Source organism: Cervus canadensis, chromosome Y, assembly GCF_019320065.1.
Source record: "Cervus canadensis isolate Bull #8, Minnesota chromosome Y, ASM1932006v1, whole genome shotgun sequence".
NCBI classification, from domain to species: Eukaryota; Metazoa; Chordata; class Mammalia; order Artiodactyla; family Cervidae; genus Cervus; species Cervus canadensis.
This window is the reverse complement of record NC_057420.1, coordinates 4,478,575-4,493,061: the sequence shown is the minus strand read 5'-3', so window position 1 is coordinate 4,493,061 and position 14,487 is coordinate 4,478,575. Positions and strand designations below refer to the sequence as shown.

Sequence of the window (14,487 nt, the reverse complement as noted above, 5' to 3'; positions counted from 1 at the left end):
GTCAGAAGTCAGGTGTCCTCACACACTAGAGTACACACAGAGAGGGGAAACGCTATGTTTGCAGGGAGTGTGGGTGAAGCTTCAGTTCGAAGTCAGTTCTCAGAGACGAGGACACACAGGGGAGAATCTCCGTTTGTGGGGGTTGTGGCTGAAGCTTCCGTGTGAGGTCCAATCTCATCAGTCTCCAGAAGACACACACAGGGGAGAAGCCCCATGTTTGTGGAGAGTGTGAGCAAAGTTTCAGTAAGAAGTCAGGTGTCATCACACAGGAGCACACACATTGGGAGAAATCGTATGTTTGCAAGGAGTGTGGGTGAAGCTTCGGTTAGAAGTCCGTTCTCATTAAAGACCAGAGGACACACAGGGGAGAAGCCCTGTTTGTGGAGGGATGTGGGTGAAGCTTCAGTGTGAGGTCTAGTCTCATCAGAAAGAAGAAGACACACAGGGGAGAAGCCCCATGTTTGTGGGGAGTGAGGGCAAGCTTTCAGTGAGAAGTCCTATCTCATCAGACAACACAAGACACACACACAGGGTAGAAGGCCTATGTTTGTGGAGAGAGTGGGCAAAGTTTCATTGGGAATTTCCATCTCATTAATTTACAAAAGACACACACAGTGGAGAAGTCTCATGTTTGTGGAGAGTGTGTGCGAAGTCTCAGAAGCCAGGTGTCCTCACACAACAGAGTACACAGAGAGGGGTAGAAACGATATGTTTGCATGAAGTGTGGCTGAATCTTCAGTTAGAAGTGATTTCTCACAGACCAAAGTGCACACAGGGGAAAGCCGTGTTTGTGGGAGGTGTGGGTGATGCTTCAGTGAGTTCCAATCTCATCAGACTCCAGAAGACACACACAGAGGAGAAGCGCCATGTTTGTGGGGAGTGTATGCAAAGTTTCAGTCAGAAGGCAGGTGTCTTCACACCCCAGAGGACACACAACGTGGAGAAACCCTATGTTTGCAGGGAGTGTGGGTGAAGCTTCAGTTAGAGGTCAGGTGTTATCACATACCAGAGTACACACACCGGGGAAATCCCTGTGTTTGCAGGGAGTGTGGTGAGGTTTCAGTTAGATGTCAGTTCTCATTAGAGACTAGAAGACACACAGGGGAGAAGCCCCGTATTTGTGGGGAGTGTGGGCAATGTTTCAGTAAGAAGTCAGTTGTCATCACACACGAGCACACACACCAGGGAGAAATCGTATGTTTGTAAGGAGTGTGGGTGAAACTTCGGTTAGAAGTCAATTCTCATTAAAGACCGGAGGACACACAGGAGAGAAGTCCTGTTTGTGGGGGCAGTGTGGGTGAAGCTTCAGTGTGAGGTCCAGTCTCATCCGACTTCAGAAGACACACACATGGGAAAAACCCTATGTTTGAGGGTGTGTGTTGAATCTTCAGTTGGAAGTCAGTTCTCATTAGTCACCAGAAGACACACAGGGGAGAAGCTTTGTTTGTGTGGGGTGTGGGTGAAGCTTCAGTGTGAGGTCCAGTCTCATCAGACTCCAGAAGAAACACAAAGGTGGAAACCCCATGTTTGTGCGGAGTGTCGGCAAGGTTTTAGTGAGAAGTCCCATCTCACCAGACCACACAAGAGACACACAGGGGAGATGCCCTGTGTTTGTGGAAAGTGTGGGCAAATATTCAGTTCGAAATCAGGTGTCGTCACACTCCGGGGACACACACTGGGGAGAAACCCTATGTTTGCAGGGAGTGTGGGTGATGATTCAGTTAGAAGTCAGTTCTCAGAGGCCGGAGGACACACAGGGGAGAAACCCTGTCTGTGGGGGTTGTGGGTGACGGTTCAGTGTGAGTTCCAAACTCATCAGACTCCAGAAGACACACAGAGGGGACAAGCCCCATGTTTTTGGGAAGTGTGGGCAAAGGTTCAGTCAGAAGTCCCATCTCATCAGACAACACAACACACACACAGGGGACAAGCTCTATGTTTGTGGAGAGTTTGGGCTAAGTTTTAGTCAGAAGTCAGCTGTCATCACACACCAGAGGACACACAGAAGGGAGAAAGCCTATGTTTGCTGGGAGTGTGGCTGAATCTTCAGTTAGAAGTCAGTTCTCATTGGAAAACAGAGGACACACAGGGGAAAAGAGCTGCTTTTGTGGGGTGTGGGTGAATCTTCAGTGTGAGGTCCAATCTCATCAGACTACAGTAGACACACAAAGAGGAGAAGCCCATGTTTGTGAGGAGTGTGGGCAAAGTTTTAGTCAGAAGTCCCATCTCATCAGACAACAGAAGACACTCACAGGGTAAAAGCCCTATGTTTGTGGAGAGTGTGGGCAAAGTTTCAGTCAGAAGTCAGGTGTCATCACACACTAGAGGACACACACTGGGGAGAACCCTATGTTTGTACGGAGTGTGCGTGAAGCTTCAGTTAGCAGTCAGTTCCCATTAGTGGCCAGAGGACACACAGGGGAGAAGCCATATATTTGTGGAGAGTGCGGGCAACGTTTCAGTCAGAAGTCAGGTGTCATCAGACACCAGAGGACACACACTGGGAAGAAACCGTATGTTTGCAGGGAGTGTGGCTGAAACTAGTTAGAAGTCAGTTCTCGCTAGAGACCAGAGGACTCACAGAGGAAAAGCCCTGTTTGGGGGGGCATTGGTGTGAAGCTTCAGTGTGAGTTCCAATCTCGTCAGACTCCAGAAGACACACACAGGGGAAAAGCCCCATGTTTGTGGGGAGTGTGGGCAAACTTTCAATCAGAAGGCCCATCTCATCAGACAACACAAGACAAACACAAGGGAGAAGCCTTATGATGTGGAAAATATGGGCAAATATTCAGTCAGCAATCAGGTGTCATCACACACCGAGGACACACACTGGGGAGATACCCTATGTTTCCAGGGGATGTGGTTGAAGATTCAGTTTGAAGTCAGTTCTGAGAGACCAGAGGACACACAGAGGAAAAGCCCTATGTTTGTGGAGAGTGTGGGCCAAGTCTCAGAAGTCAGGTGTCCTCACACACCAGAGTACACACAGAGGGTAGAATCCCTATGTCTGCAGGGAGTGTGGGTGAAGCTTCAGTTAGAAGTCAGTTCTCATTAGAGACCAGAGGACACACAGGGGCGAAGCCCTGTTTGTGGAGGGATGTGGGTGAAGCTTCAGTGTGAGGTCTAGTCTCATCAGAAAGAAGAAGACACACAGGGGAGAAGCCCCGTGTGTGTGGAGAGTGTGGGCAAAGTCTCAGAAGTCAGGTGTGCTCACACAACAGAGTACACACAGAGGGGGAGAAAGGCTATGTTTTCAGGGGGTGTGGGTGAAGCTTCAGTTGGAATGCAGTTCTCACAGACCAGAGGACACACAGGCGAGCGCCCTGTTTTTGGGGTGTGTGGGTGAAGCTTCAGTGTGAGTTGCAGTCTCATCAGACTCCAGAAGACACAGACAGGGGAGAAGCCCCATGTTTGTGGGGAGTGTGTGCAAAGTTTGAGTCAGAAGGCAGGTGTCTTCACACAGCAGAAGACACTCCCCGGGTTGAAAGCCTATGTTTGCAGGGAGTGTGGGTGAAGCTTCAGGTAGAAGTCAGGTGTCATCACAGACCAGAGTACACACACCGATGAGAACCGTGTGTTTGCAGGGAGTGTGGGCGAAGCTTCAGTTCGAAGTCAGTTCTCAGAGACAAGAGGACACACAGGGGAGAATCTCTGTTTGTGGAGATTGTGGGTGAAGCTTCCGTGTGAGGTCCAATCTCATCAGTCTCCAGAAGACACACACAGGGCAGACAACACATGTTTGTGGGGAGTGTGGGCAAAATTTCAGTCAGAAGACACACGCCGGGGAGAAACCCCATGTTTGCCGGGAGTGTGGGTGAAGCTTCAGGTAGAAGTCAGGTGTCATCACAGACCAGAGTACACCCACCGGAGAGAACCCTGTGTTTGCAGGGAGTGTGGGCGAAGCTTCAGGTAGGAATCAGGTCTCAGAGACCACAGGACACACGGGGGAGAAGCCCTACGTTTGTAGGGAGTTTTGGTGAAGATTCAGGTAGAAGTCAGTTCTCAGAGGCCAGAGGACACACAGGGGAGAAGCCCTGTCTGGGGGGTGGCGGGGGTGTGGGTTAAGGTTCAGTGTGAGCTCCAATCTCATCAGACTCCTGAAGACACACAGGGGACAAGCCCCATGTTTGTGGGGAGTGTAGGCAAACTTTCAGTCAGAAGTTCCGTCTCATCCAACAACAGACGACACACACAGGGAAGAAGCCCTATGTTTGTGGAGAGTGTGGGCCAAGTCTCAGAAGTCAGGTGTCCTCACACACCATTGTACACACAGAGGGGTGGGGAGAAAGAAACCCTATGTTTGCAGGGACTGTGGGTGAAGCTTCACTTAGAAGTCAGTTCTCGTTAGAGACCAGCAACAGTCAGGGGAGAAGGCCTGTTTGTGGAGGGTGTGGGTGAAGCTTCAGTGTGAGGCCCAATCTCCTCAGACTCCAGAAGACACACACAGGGGAGAAGTGCCATGTTTGTGGGGAGTGTGGGAAATGATTCAGTCAGAGTTCCCATCTCATCAGAAAAGACACGCACAGGGGAGAAGGCCTATGTTTGTGGAGAGAGTGGGCAAAGTTTCAGTCAGAAGCCAGGTGTCCTCACACAGCAGAGGACACACACCAGGGAGAAACGCTTTGTTTGTAGGGTGTGTGGGTTAAGCTTCAGTTAGAAGTCAGTTCTCATTAGAGACCAGAGGACACACAGGGGCGAATCGTGTTTTTGAGTCGTCTTGGTGAAGCTTCAGTGTGAGGTCCAGTTTCCTCAGGCTCCAGAAGACACACACAGGGGAGAAGCCCCATGTTTGTGGGGAGTGAGGGCAAGCTTTCAGTGAGAAGTCCTATCTCATCAGACAACACAAGACACACACACAGGGTAGAAGGCCTATGTTTGTGGAGAGAGTGGGCAAAGTTTCATTGGGAATTTCCATCTCATTAATTTACAAAAGACACACACAGTGGAGAAGTCTCATGTTTGTGGAGAGTGTGTGCGAAGTCTCAGAAGCCAGGTGTCCTCACACAACAGAGTACACAGAGAGGGGTAGAAACGATATGTTTGCATGAAGTGTGGCTGAATCTTCAGTTAGAAGTGATTTCTCACAGACCAAAGCGCACACAGGGGAAAGCCGTGTTTGTGGGAGGTGTGGGTGATGCTTCAGTGAGTTCCAATCTCATCAGACTCCAGAAGACACACACAGAGGAGAAGCGCCATGTTTGTGGGGAGTGTATGCAAAGTTTCAGTCAGAAGGCAGGTGTCTTCACACCCCAGAGGACACACAACGTGGAGAAACCCTATGTTTGCAGGGAGTGTGGGTGAAGCTTCAGTTAGAGGTCAGGTGTTATCACATACCAGAGTACACACACCGGGGAAATCCCTGTGTTTGCAGGGAGTGTGGTGAGGTTTCAGTTAGATGTCAGTTCTCATTAGAGACTAGAAGACACACAGGGGAGAAGCCCCGTATTTGTGGGGAGTGTGGGCAATGTTTCAGTAAGAAGTCAGTTGTCATCACACACGAGCACACACACCAGGGAGAAATCGTATGTTTGTAAGGAGTGTGGGTGAAACTTCGGTTAGAAGTCAATTCTCATTAAAGACCGGAGGACACACAGGAGAGAAGTCCTGTTTGTGGGGGCAGTGTGGGTGAAGCTTCAGTGTGAGGTCCAGTCTCATCCGACTTCAGAAGACACACACATGGGAAAAACCCTATGTTTGAGGGTGTGTGTTGAATCTTCAGTTGGAAGTCAGTTCTCATTAGTCACCAGAAGACACACAGGGGAGAAGCTTTGTTTGTGTGGGGTGTGGGTGAAGCTTCAGTGTGAGGTCCAGTCTCATCAGACTCCAGAAGAAACACAAAGGTGGAAACCCCATGTTTGTGCGGAGTGTCGGCAAGGTTTTAGTGAGAAGTCCCATCTCACCAGACCACACAAGAGACACACAGGGGAGATGCCCTGTGTTTGTGGAAAGTGTGGGCAAATATTCAGTTCGAAATCAGGTGTCGTCACACTCCGGGGACACACACTGGGGAGAAACCCTATGTTTGCAGGGAGTGTGGGTGATGATTCAGTTAGAAGTCAGTTCTCAGAGGCCGGAGGACACACAGGGGAGAAACCCTGTCTGTGGGGGGTGTGGGTGACGGTTCAGTGTGAGTTCCAAACTCATCAGACTCCAGAAGACACACAGAGGGGACAAGCCCCATGTTTTTGGGAAGTGTGGGCAAAGGTTCAGTCAGAAGTCCCATCTCATCAGACAACACAACACACACACAGGGGACAAGCTCTATGTTTGTGGAGAGTTTGGGCTAAGTTTTAGTCAGAAGTCAGCTGTCATCACACACCAGAGGACACACAGAAGGGAGAAAGCCTATGTTTGCTGGGAGTGTGGCTGAATCTTCAGTTAGAAGTCAGTTCTCATTGGAAAACAGAGGACACACAGGGGAAAAGAGCTGCTTTTGTGGGGTGTGGGTGAATCTTCAGTGTGAGGTCCAATCTCATCAGACTACAGTAGACACACAAAGAGGAGAAGCCCATGTTTGTGAGGAGTGTGGGCAAAGTTTTAGTCAGAAGTCCCATCTCATCAGACAACAGAAGACACTCACAGGGTAAAAGCCCTATGTTTGTGGAGTGTGGGCAAAGTTTCAGTCAGAAGTCAGGTGTCATCACACACTAGAGGACACACACTGGGGAGAACCCTATGTTTGTACGGAGTGTGCGTGAAGCTTCAGTTAGCAGTCAGTTCCCATTAGTGGCCAGAGGACACACAGGGGAGAAGCCATATATTTGTGGAGAGTGCGGGCAACGTTTCAGTCAGAAGTCAGGTGTCATCAGACACCAGAGGACACACACTGGGAAGAAACCGTATGTTTGCAGGGAGTGTGGCTGAAACTAGTTAGAAGTCAGTTCTCGCTAGAGACCAGAGGACTCACAGAGGAAAAGCCCTGTTTGGGGGGCGTTGGTGTGAAGCTTCAGTGTGAGTTCCAATCTCGTCAGACTCCAGAAGACACACACAGGGGAAAAGCCCCATGTTTGTGGAGAGTGTGGGCAAACTTTCAATCAGAAGACCCATCTCATCAGACAACACAAGACAAACACAAGGGAGAAGCCTTATGATGTGGAAAATATGGGCAAATATTCAGTCAGCAATCAGGTGTCATCACACACCGAGGACACACACTGGGGAGATACCCTATGTTTCCAGGGTATGTGGTTGAAGATTCAGTTTGAAGTCAGTTCTCAGAGACCAGAGGACACACAGGGGAAAAGCCTTGTTTTTGGGGGGTGTGGGTGAAACATCAATGTGAGGTCCAATCTCCTCAGATTCCAGAAGACATACACAAGGGACAAGCCCCAATTTTGTGGGGAATATTGACAAAGTTTCGGTCAGAAGCCCCATCTCATCAAACAACAGAAGACACATACAAGGGCGAAGCCCTATGTTTGTAGATAGTGTGCGCGAAGTCTCAGTCAGAAGTCAGGTGTTCTCACACACCAGAGTACACAGAGAGGAGAAACTCTATGTTTGCAGGGAGTGTGGGGGGAAGCCTCATTTAGAAGTCAGTTCTCATTCGAGACCAGTGACACTCAGGGGAGAAGCCCTGTTTGTGGGGGGTGTGGGTGAAGCTTCAGTGTGATTTCCAATCTCATCAGACTCCAGAAGACACACACAGGGGAGCACCCCCATGTTTGTGGTGAGTGTGGGAAAAGTTTCAGTCCAAAGTCCCATCTCATCAGACAAGAGAAGACACACACAGGGGAGAATCCCTGTTTGTGGAGAGTGTGGGCAAAGTTTCAGTCAGAAGTCTGGTGTGAATACACACGAGAGGAAACACAGAAGGGAGAAACCGTATGTTTGCAGGGAATATGGGTGAAGATTCAGGTCGAAGTCAGTTCTCAGAGACCAGAGGACACACAGCGGAGAAACCCTGTTTGTGGGATGTGTGGGTGAAGCTTCACTGTAAGGTCCAGTCTCATCAGACTCCAGAAGAAACACACAGGGGACAAGCCTCATATTTGTGGAGACTGTGGGCAAGTTTTAGTCAGAAAACCCATCCCATCAGACAACAGAAGACACACACGGGAGAAGCCCTATATTTGTGGAGAGTGTGGGCGACGTTTCAGTCAGAAGTCAGGTGTCCTCACACACCAGAGGACACACAACGGGGAGAAACCCTATGTTTGCAGGGAGTGTGGGTGAAGCTTCAGTTAGAAGTAAGTTCTCATTAGAGACCAGGGGACACACAGGGGAGAAGCCCTGTTTGTGGGGGGTGTGGTTGAAGCTTCAGTGTGAGGTCCAATCTCATCAGACTCCAGAACACACTCACAGGGGCGAAGCCCCATATTTGTGGGGAATGTGGGCAAGGTTTCAGTCAGAAGTCCCACCTCATCAGACAACAGAAGTTACACACAGGGGAGAAGCGTCATGTTTGCCTGGAGTTTGAGTGAATCATGACCAATAATTCACATCTTAGCCACAGGATGGGCTAAGACAGACTAGTCTCCTCTAAGGGGTCAGAGAGGGTCTATGACCCATTATACTCCCTCAATAATATGAGGAGAGACTTCCCAGGTGGTCCAGTGGCTAAGCCTCCCACGCAGAGACCTACCTTCAATACCAATTGGGGAACTAGCTCCCACATGCTGCAACTAAGATACAGCACAGCCAAATAAATAAATATATAAATGAATATTTTAAAGAAAGTGTGTGATAAGCACAGAATTAATTGATTAAATAGGCCTTCCACTTTTGTGACAGGAGAGGAAGTAAATAAACAGCACAAGTTTTTTTAAGTGTTCTGGAGATGTTCATGCCCAATGCCTTTATGGTTTTTTGTACTCCTTTTCTAATAAATTTTGCCTCTACACAAATCTGAGTCCAGACTACATACTCATTCCACCCTTGTTACTGAGAGCAGTGGGGTCCAGTGGTAGCTGAACCCCTGGGAAGGATAATTCTAAAGCCAAATCAGTTAGGTCGCTGGACAGTCAGTTACTCAGTCCAGGGAGAAGCATCTGGGGTTTGAGACAGACTCATCAGGGAAGAGAATTCCCTGGCCTCCTGGGAAGTGTGGCTTCTCCTCCTAATAGACATTGACCTTCCTTTGACCTCTCCTTGTTGCCCTCTTGTGTCCTCTGACTTCTGTAGCATCAAAGATGAAGGCCACGTTCTCGTGTGTGTGTGTTTGCGCGCGCGTGTGTGTGTGCACACGTGTGTGTGCACACGTGTGTGTATGCACGCGCTCATGTGTGTATCCCTGGCTCAGTCTGGGGCATCTGGTCTCCATCACTCTGTCTTTGCCGCTCCCTCAGGGTCATCACAGCATCTGTACTTCAGATTCAGCTACAGGAGTCCAGGCCTCAGCCCTGCCTTCAGCAGCTGTGTAACCAGGGCAAGATGCTCAACCTTTCTGCGTCTCTATTCTCATATGTGATACAGGGTGGGAGTGTCAGCATTTTGTTCTTTTGCATAAGCATAGGCAGAATCTAGCAGAGGCTGGCCGAGAACACAAGCCCCACCTTTGCTCTTCTTTGTGGGGTTTATATATTTTTTAATTTATTTTTTAATTGAAGGATAATTGCTTTACAGAACTTTGTTTTCTGCATGTCCTTCAGATACCACACCTTCCGTGTCTTCAGAGCTAGCCAAGCAAGGGGCTGTTTAGGCACTCAGCTGCCCTGATGAGGGGGTGTGAGGTCAGGGGTACTAACAGAGGGTGACCTCCCTTTCCACAACTGCCATTCCCGCTGAGCTGGGTAGCCCTAGAGCCGCTCAACTGTCAGTTGAGCTGACAGTTGTCCACCCTGCTGAGAACAGAGCCTGGAGCCGCATGTGCAGGAAATCCCTGTCCGGCCCCAATCCCAACCCCCCACATGGAGGGTCCTTGAAGCCCACATGGCAGCTTTTCTAATGCATGGGCCTCGTACCTGTGCCCATGTGCTCTGGTCAATGCTGTCACAACCTTGAAATTCTTACCTATGGAATGGCTCATCCTTACACTTGCCTTTCATGATTGAAGTCTGATGGACCATAGGGTGTGCTGTGAGCAGAGCAGATGCACACAGCACGGGTCCCAGGAGTGACCAGGATGCACATGGGGACAAGGGGGCCACAAAGCCCTGCCCCCCAGGTGAGTGAAGGTGGTGACTGCACCAGGAAGCAGTCCATGGAAGCTAGCTATCCATGCTAGCTTAGACCCAGAACTGAGCTCTGACACAGAGTGGAGGCAATGGCATTCTTAACAGTCGATCACACTGTGAATGACCTCTTCCCTTCCTGATCCTTCTAGGATGTGTTCAGGAAGCTGAAGTCACCCAGTCACCAGAAGGGGAGAGTGAGCCACGTGGTGGAGGTGGGGGTGGAGGTGCAAACTCCAGGACTGGGTGCGACGGCCCTCAGTTTTCTGCCTGTTCCAGGCTTTTGAATCGTCTCTATGTGAACCGTGTCAGTAATAACCACCCACTATTTTCTCATTTCTTTCATGCTTTCTTAAGGAAAACGTTTGTCTGTGGCTTGGTTTCCTTATAGGAAGAGAAGCCAGGTAAACTCCGCATCTTCTGTGGCTTTACTAAGGGGTCATGGTAAGGAGAGTTATGGTGGTGCAGGCAGAATGGCTTCAACTGAAATACGGCAGGGACCCAGAAACTTGCAGGGGCTTCTCACCTGCACCTCCTGCCAGAGCTGAGCCTGCAATCCCCTGGAAACCTGAGCATTTTTCAAAGCTTCTTCCTCCCTACCCCTCTATTCCCCGCCCCTCCCCTTGAAAAGCTGACTCTTGGGCCAGCCCACAATACCCCCCAAATCCCCCATCACCCACAGCCCCACGCCCTGAAGTGGGATGACCTGGATGGTGGCAGGAATGGTGTGTGACCCCAGAACTTGAGGTCTCAGCTGACCTTGAGCAATGGGGCTGGTGCTTTACACAACCTCCCAGCCCTGGAAGCTGCCAGCAGCCACAAGCCAAGATCTGAAGTGGCATTGGGCAGGGAGGGGGGTGGGTGGAGTGGGAATGTAAGCTGTCTGAGGTCCCATCTTGTCCCCCCGACTGCTGCCAGGCCTCACCTGGCACTGTGACTGCCCTGCACAGGGACACAGGACAGCAGCAGTCACAGGGGCAGGAGAGTCAGCTGCCTCCCTCACACCTTCCACTCTGACTGCAGTCCCATAGCTGTATGAGCCCCACCTGTACATCTCTCTGTTTGGCTACCAGGGCTCAGGGGCCCTGGGTGAGTAGGTGAGGGCAGAGCACCAGAGACCCAGCCTGTCTTCAGCCACCAGACTCATCTTGTCACCAGATTCATGAGCCCAACCAGCATCTGAAGCCTTTTGGAGAATGACACCACAGATGCTAACCTCAGAGCTCAGACTCCTGAAAATTTACTAAACAGGTCTTTAGTCTCTTTTTTTTTTTTTTTTAAGTAGGAGGTTGGCAGGAAGCAGGCAGGGGAATGACTTCCTTGGTGGTACAGTGGTTAAGAATCTGCCTGCCAATGAAGGAGACATGGATTCAATCCCTGATCTGGGAAGATCCCACATGCCATGGAACAATTAGGCCCTTGCACAACTACTGGAGCCCAAGTGCCTAGAGCCCATGCTTCCCAACAAGAGAAGCCACCACACCAAGAAGTTCAAGCACAGAAAATAGTAAGTAGTCCCCAGACCCTAAAACCGGAGAAGAGCAAGCACAGCAACAAACACCCAGCACAATAAAAAATAAATCAGTTGCTCAGTCGTGTCCGACTCTTTGCAACCACATGAACGGCAGCATGCCAGGCCTCCCTTCCCATCACCAACTGCTGGAATCTACCCAAACCGATGTCCATTGAATCAGTGATGTCATCCAACAATCACATCCTCTGTCATCCCCTTCTCCTCCTGCCCTCAAGCTTTCCCAACATCTGGGTCTTTTCAAATGAGTAAGCACTTTGCATCAGGTGGCCAAAGTATTGGAGTTTCAGCTTCAACATCAGTCTTTTCAATGAACACCCAGGACTGATCTCCTTTAGGATGGACTGACTGGACCTCCACGAAGTCCAAGTGACTCTTAAGAGTCTTCTCCAGCACCACAGTTCAAAAGCATCAGTTCTTCGGTGCTCAGCTTTCCTTATAGTCCAACTCACATCCATACATGAACACTGGAAAAACCATAGCCTTGACAAGATGGACATTTGCTGACATAGTTAATGTCTCTGCTTTTTAATATGCTGTCTAGGCTGGTCATAACTTTCTTTCCAAAGAGTAAGCATATTTTAATTCCATTGCTGTAATCACCATCTGCTGTGACTTGGGGGGGCCCCCCAAAATAAAGTCAGCCACTGTTTCCACTGTTTCCAATTCTATTTACCATGAAGTGATAGGATATCCCTTTTGAAACACCCTCCCATCTCTTTCCCCATCCCAACCCTCTAGGTTGTTACAGCATATCTGTTTCAGTTTCATGAGGCATACAGCAAATTCCTGTTGGCTATCTATTGACATATGGTAATATAAGTTTTCAGTGGTCTTGTATGGGTGTGAGAGTTGGACTGTGAAGAAAGCTTAGTGCCGAAAAATTCATGATTTTGAACTGTGATGCTGAAGAAGACCCTTGAGAGTCCCTTAGACTGCAAACAGATCCAACTCCATCCTAAAGGAGGTCAGTCCTGGGTGTTTATTGGAAGGACTGATGTTGCAGCTGAAATTACAATACTTTGGCCACCTCATGCAAAGTGTTACCTCATTGGAAAAGACCCTGATGCTGGGAGGGATTGGGGGCAGAAGGAAAAAGGGACGTCAGAGGATGAGACGGCTTGATGGCATCACCAACTCAATGGACATGAGCTTGAGAAAACTCTGGGAATTGGTGATGGACAGGTAGGCCTGGCGTGCTGAGATTCATGGGGTCACAAAAAGTCGGACAAGACTGAGCGACTGAACTGAACTGAATAATGAGCTATGCCAAAGTCTTTGACTGTGTGGATCACAATAAACTGTGGAAAATTCTGAAACATGGGAATACCGGACCACCTGACCTGCCTCTTGAGAAACCTGTATGCAGGTCAGGAAGCAACAGTTGGAACTGGACATGGAACCACAGACTGGTTCCAGTTAGGAAAAGGAGTACGTCAAGGCTGTATATTGTCACCCTGTTTATTTAACTTAATGCAGAATACATTATGTGAAACACTGGGCTGGAGGAAGCACAAGCTAGAATCAAGATTGAGGGGAGAAATATCAATAACCTCAGATATGCAGGCAACACCACCCTTATGGCAGAAAGTGAAGAAGAACAAAAGGGTCTCTTGATGAAAATGGGAGAGGAGAGTGAAAAGTTGGCTTAAAACTCAAAAATTAAGATCCTGGCATCTGGTCCCATCACTTCATGGGAAACAGTGGAAACAGTGGCTGACTTTATTTTTCTGGGCTACAAAATCACTGCAGGTGGTGATTTCAGCCTTGAAATTAAAAGACACTTACTCCTTAGAAGGAAAGTTATGACCAACCTAGACAACATATTGAAAAGCAGAGACATTACTTTGTCAACAAAGGTCCATCTAGTCAAGGCTATGGTTTTTCCAGTGGTCATGTATGGATGTGAGAGTTGGACTAGAAAGAAAGCTGAGTGTGAAGAATTGATTGTTTTAAACTGTGGTGTTGGAGGAGACTCCTGAGAGTCCCTTGGACTGCAAGGAGATCCAAGCAGTCCATCCTAAAGGAGATTAGTCCTGGATGTTCATAGTAGGGACTGATGTTGAAGCAGAAACTCCAATACTTTGGCCACCTGATGCAAAGAGCTGACTCATTTGAAAGACCCTGATGCTGGGAAAGATTGAGGGCAGGAGGAGAATGGGCCAGCAGAGGATGAGATCGTTGGATGGCATCACTGACTCAATGAACATCGGTTTGGGTGGACTCTGGGAGTTACTGATGGACAGGGAAGCCTGGCAAGCTGCAGTTCATGGGTTATCAAAGAGTCGGACACGACTAAAGACTGAAGTGAACTGATACGTATATCTGAGGTTGTTAAAATACATCTTTCAACAATGTGTTTCCACCTTGTCATTGTAATCAGGCTTGTCATCCACTATTCTTAAACTAGGTAAAAGGTATCTCTTTGAAGTCTTTATTCACTTGCTTAGCCAGAACCTTTCTCATCTAAAGAGCAAGCTCAGGTCCATATCCTACCCAAAGTTCACTTAAATAAATGGAAGTCAAATTAAGAAATTTTAATTACATTTTCAACTTTAAAAACAGAAAGAAGGCATGTTTTCTTGTAGCAAAAGGCTCTGGATTAGTGGTTAAAGCAACTTCAGAATCTGTTCTCAATTTCTCATTAATGGCATCAACTTGGGAAAGTAGGACTCTCAACTTTAAAAATGCTGGATTGTTCACTGATTTTAAAGCAACAGAACTTTTTAAAATGAAATCTTCTATACAAAGAACAATATGAAAATGGCTCTAAATGGCTAGAGAGGGAGATTTCTGAAGATACCTACTCCACCACTCTTAGGCTTCCCAGGTGGCTCGGATGGT

At 48.7% G+C, this 14,487-nt stretch overlaps 2 long non-coding RNA genes across 2 annotated transcripts; both read left to right on the top strand.

Annotated features, from left to right (window-relative positions):
• Positions 1–451: 451 nt before the first annotated feature.
• On the top strand, positions 452–1,262 carry LOC122436472. Its single transcript, XR_006268022.1, has 2 exons — positions 452–992; positions 1,075–1,262. It is a non-coding gene; the product is annotated as an uncharacterized LOC122436472 (long non-coding RNA).
• A 1,933-nt stretch (positions 1,263–3,195) lies between these two features.
• LOC122436466 lies at positions 3,196–8,846 on the top strand. Its single transcript, XR_006268014.1, has 2 exons — positions 3,196–6,204; positions 6,618–8,846. It is a non-coding gene; the product is annotated as an uncharacterized LOC122436466 (long non-coding RNA).
• The last annotated feature ends 5,641 nt before the right edge of the window (positions 8,847–14,487 follow it).